The following is a 6000-nucleotide window of genomic DNA, read 5'->3' as shown; positions in this document are numbered from 1 at the left end:
ATGTAAACTAGAATTAGATTTAAACCCACAATTTTTAACCATTAATATCCTTTTATTTTATATATATTTCAAATTATAATATTTTTAGTCAGTATTACACTTTATTTTGTTATCGTTGATTTATGACATAAAGTAGAACAATGTCTTAGTAAAGATCTCGCTAACCGCTGCACGAATTCTGCTCTAATTTTCTTGGAATATATCTATTGATCAAACCATGATGTTAGGCCATTTTCTTAGTTAGTGGGATTCACTTGAACCCTCTTAAGAAAAAAAAACTGGTTTAAAAACTTTAGGCATTTAAAATAAATATGACAAAATGTAAAAGACAGAGGGTGGGAATTTTAAGGCATAGAAAACTATGAGAAAAAGTAGGCCATCTTCAACAAATAGAATAGAAAAAGACGTTTTATGACTTTGAAGTTAACTTGATGTTTAAACCTGTTCTTTATCATTCTTTTCTTTAGTTAATTTTTTTAGCTCCTAAAGTGGTTTAATTTGTAGATTATGTGCGACTGCCAAGTTCTGAATAACTCCTCCATTTCCACTCGATATAGCATAAAAAATTGTCGTGACCAAAACAAAGCTTCTTTTTCTTAGATATACAAACAATGAACATATACACATCTTAACTCTATTAGGTAGAGTATTTATTCTATTTTATTTTATGCTAATTTTTGTACAATTATAATGACCTAAATAAATAATGTATTTAAAACTTTAGCAAATAAACAAAGATTTTATTTTTACACCCACATCTAAAGAAACTTTATTGTATCTTGAACTTTCTAATAATAAATGTACATAAATGTATATTTCAGATATCTGTCTCATAATTAGAAAGGGCCATATCAGAAGAAACTGAAATTTATTAAATTTTGCTTTTTCTATTAAGCTGTTAGTGGCTTTTGTCTGAAATTCTCATTGTTTTAGTTAGTTTTTCACAGAAGGGTTAGGGTGGCGTCAAATCATTTTCAGTAATACGTCAGTTGTCCCTGTCAAAACTGGTGATTTTTTTTAATCAGAGTGGTTTATGTTAACTTAATCTAAAATTGGCAATAAGCGATATGAATGCAATTAGTTATGTCGACTTAAAGTACTTAACTTTGTCATTTTGAGGCTGACTTATTAGCGATATTCATCATGAAGTATATGCTATCACAATGCTTTCATTTTTAAGAATTTTTCATAGGATTCATGTACACACCAAAGGCACAACTATTAGGGAGGGAGGAGACATTAGACAGTAAATTATACTGGTACCTAAAGTATCATCCACACATATATCATGTTTTGGGATGTATATCAATTTATCGTCCATTGTCTTATCCCTTATATCAATTTACAAATATCCAATGTGTACTTATTTAAGAAATTCAGAAGAAAATCAAATTTAAATATTTTCAAGTATCCATTTTTCTTTAAAACCATCTAATTTTCCTATTTGATTTTAGATACAATTGTATTTGATAAAAAAATGAATATTTGACTTTAAATACAATTGTATTTGAAGTAAAAATGAATAAAATCCAATTTTCTTTATGAAAAAGTATGAAGAAAATTTCAATCATAGTAATGTTTGTTTTTATATCATAATATTCTGGTAAAAAGAGCGTACATCTTATATTTTATTTATTACTCTATGTGAGAGTGAATGTATTACAAAGCAGCGAAGCTTTTTCATTTGAAAAAGTATTGGCTATACCACGAAGAGGCAGATGTTTTGATCTGAGGGTTAGGTTTTGGCCCAAACCCTGTGGGGCTACCATACATCCAAAATAACCTAACGAAATGTAAAAACAATCACATGAAAAACAACCCGCCCTATCCCACTTAGTTTATTTTTTTATTTCAAAATAAGGGGGAAAGAGTTTCTGTGCTATACTAGGGACTTTAAGGGGAACCGCCTCTGCAACTTTCTTATTTTATCTTATTTTGAGGATATAAAAAGTTAGGTTATGTTGGTTACAAGGTAGCCCTGATGGGATAGGGCTCCACGCAAGGGTTAGGCACAAAGAAAAAACTACTCATTAGCCCCCTTTTTCATTATTTATTTCAAAAGTGTGGCAGTTAATTGCTCTTAAAAGACTATGAGGGAAAGCACCTTAGAGCTTATTTAGATTAATGAATTATTGAACCTTATTACATTAAAATATGTCTGCTGAGCTCCGGAGGATATTGTGTTTCTTGTTTGTATGTGTTGTGTAGTAAGAATCTACCCATAAATCAATGGTGAGCAACATTACACTAAATTGAATATTTACCCAGGGAGGAAGTAGTACCCAAAGTTTTCTAACCACATAATCTTATTCATTGTCTTAAAAACTTTGAGTACCTTTATTGAATTCTTATTAAATAGTTGGTTCCAAATTAATACCAATGTAGATGTATAATAATTTATTGTCCATTGTCTTATCCCTTAAGATCCCTGAAATTTACCACATACAAACACAAACACATATACTCACATAAATCAAGTGAATTCATGCATGTTAAAATTGTTCTACAGCTTTCAAATCTTCAATATTTATTAAGTGATAAAACAAGATACGTTTATATATGTGTCCATGTTTAAGAAGTTGATCTATAGTTCATTTTTTATACTTAAGAACATAATTCCCATTAAAATTTGTCATACTAGTAACCATCTGTAACGTTGATGCAAAATTTGTTTATTTTCATCTTAAAATTAAATTCTTTACAATTTTGAATAAATAAACATCAGTGATTTTCATTAAATTTTAGGGAATAGTCCCTTTCGTGACAACGCCCCTTAAGGGGATATTAGTCGTATTTTTTGTTAGGTTATTTTAGGTTATATTGGGTTAGGTGGTTGTCCCACAGCGTTAGGCAATTTGACCCGTAGGGTTAGAGCCCCCCGCAATGGATAGAAATAGGAGAAAAGCTACTGTGAAAAATACGACGAATCGCCCCTTAAGAGGCGTTGCCACAAAAGGGAATATACCCAAATTGTAAAAATAAAACTATTCTGATTATTAAATATCGTTTTTACTAATCGTTAATTTAGTTTTCTGAGTATCAGATATTTTGACGTTTTAATTCTTGAAAATTTCAAAGCATCACTCAAAAAAAGAAACAGAGTTTGTATGTTGATTAACTAAGCTTTGCAATTAAAGTCTAAATATATTGCAAGATCATGCAATCAAACCTTAAACCTTGAATTTGTAATTATAGGTATTCAATTGATTTAATTACTTTCTTGTGCAAGCTCATATGTAATACAAGATGAACCACATCTACATTATATGATGGAGTATAGAAATTAACCAACAACTTTGCAGTCCCAAAACCAATTACCGTCAATTATTTGAAACCCTTTTGATGGAAAAATTTAACAAAAAAACTCACGATCCTAGAGGTCTCTAGGGGCGATTTCTCCTTAAAGGGTGAATGTACCCACATCTCAAAATAGTTATAAACTTCCCTGGACTTATAAGAAGCTTCTTGTTAGGGAGATCTATCAGCTCAGCGGATATAGAGATTCTTTGCTAAAGACAGTCATTCTATAGCTTTTATATAAGGATTGGATTTTAACAATGTAAATCAAGAAAATAGCTTTGCATTTATTAAAAACCTTGAAGTTAACTACCATTTCAATTTTAAAAGTGCTAGGCTTCATAAATATCTAATATTATCTTTTATATTATAAGCATATGTTTCTGTACTTCAACATGGCAAAATCGGTGGGTCCCATCTAATTTGAATTTGAAATACATTTCGTGATTAAACACTCTACTAATGTCAAACTACATTAAAGTTTGGACCGGCGCCGTGGTGCAAGAATGGTGGATAAAGAATATAAGGATATTGTGACAGGGGAAATATTTGTCATTTATTTAGGTTGCTAGTAATGTCCTCAGATATTAGTCAGTTCTTTCCACCCTAGTCAGGTGAAGGGATGGGGTTAAGTCATAAAGGAAAGAAGGGGTACCATTATATTAGCCAGCTGGAAGAAACATTTTATCAGGGTATGCGAGAATCTTTAACAATATCCATGTATTCTATATCCATTGGTGCAAGTCTCACAAACTCATACAATGTCCATAAGGAATTAAGGAATGACGTTTCAAGTAAAGAAACTGATCCTTTATATAAATTAAATAAAAAAAGATTAACAACTTGGAATAACGTTTGGAAAATGGCCAGTACTATGTAAAAAATTAAACTTATAGTATTTTAGGCAAAGTAATTAAATTCTATATTACACATTACTAATGCCATGATCAAATCATACTACATGAAATGAGAGTAAAGTTGTTGAGTGAATGGCTTACAGAGATGCAAATTTTGTCCTGAAACACTACTACACCTTGAAACTCTACTAATCTGGATATACTTGGAGTTTTACCCGCGACCGTGGCTTAACACCTAGCGCCTCCTGGGTTGTTGGACCTGTGACCTAGAATGTCATGGACAGCATCGCCTGTATGAGGTAATTGATAGGTAGTATTTAAAGATTAAACAGTATTGCAGTAGTAAATAATTTGGGATTGTTTTATATTTTATTCTGTGCTATACATTCAATTAAAAAATCATAAAAGAATTGAACATTATTGATATTTTCAATGAAATTAAATAAAAATCAGCTGCTTTTGTATTCGACATACTGCTCAATGTACAATTTTGGCTGTATAGACATATTGCAAGGATTACAGAATTAAGTAAACAAACTTGATATATGGAACTAGACTTATTCATTAACATTCAGGCATAAAATATAATACAAATCAGTCTATACAAAAAAATGTTAGAAATGCAGTTTTATTCGATGTAAAGCACTCATTTTTTACTTAGTTGGTTTAAAATTAGGTTTCTTATCTAATTAGATTATAACATAGATTGATCTATTTTAATTATCGGCCACATTTATTTTTTTATCTTATGTTTACTTTTTGGATATTTTTGTTGGCTTACTGACGTAGACCTCCTTCTAATATTCCTTGAAATCCTAAATGTATGGATTTGCAATTAATAACTTTCGTAATGTATGACCCCAATATGATAATTGCAACTGTAAGTAGAATAATTATAATCAGGACACGGTAATAATCAGATCTTACAAATTAATTCGCTTTCACTAACAAGGAAAATGGTTCGAATCCTAAAATAAGTTAAAAAATACATACATATCCTATTATACAAAGTAATACACTTTTTTTGTCTGTAGCGAAGGATCACAAGACACCCCAAACCACCTGAAAAAATTACCCATCCAACAATTAATTTTCTTGTTTAAAATAAAGATATGTTAAGGGGTTTCCCCACCACCGTTTGGGTGAAAGCTCGGCCACAAGAGGCTAGCAAAGTTTAAGTACGAAGTCACTATTGTTACATACACTATTTCAAATAAACTATAAAAGATTTATTCTTTTTTCAAACTAGTGAGCCAATTATTATTTGCAAGGCCATGGTTGGTTATTTTGCAAGGATTTCAACATTATTGCAAAACTTGTTTCTCTTTGCTCAAATTTCTCAAAATTGGCATCATCAAGGCTTTAAAAATGCAGGGATTGGCAGATGCAAAACATACTAATTAAGATTAGTTCTGTTTGGTAAAAAGAAGTTAACATTTTTGGATCCACTTATCAGAATTTATAAAAATCAGCGGACACTTTAAAGGTAGCAATTTAAAATTTCTACAAATCGTTCTATGCGGTTTCCTTAATATTGCATCAGGTCGACAGTTGGTTGGGAAGCTTTCCTAAAAATAAGAACTTAATCATTTCACAGTCGTTATTGAAATTTTATCCCTCAGACAAGAGAATGTTACATCTTTATATAATAGAAATGATTATAACATTTATGGTCGACCTCTTATTATTGGCTGTTGACTATCCTTCCTTTAAAAATAAAGTTGCATAATATTCTTATAAAAAGAGGGTTGGTTTTTAAATTTAGAACATATTTTAGAAATTTTAGTTTTAGACTTAATACTTTTACGGGAAAGAGTTTAATTCCATGAATATACTTTTTATTCAG

The sequence above is a fragment of the Acartia tonsa genome, chromosome 7 (genome assembly GCF_053477335.1).
Source record: "Acartia tonsa isolate MP-2025a chromosome 7, ASM5347733v1, whole genome shotgun sequence".
Lineage (NCBI taxonomy): Eukaryota > Metazoa > Arthropoda > Copepoda > Calanoida > Acartiidae > Acartia > Acartia tonsa.
The sequence above is the reverse complement of the archived record's forward strand: the minus strand, read 5'-3'. Positions refer to the sequence as shown.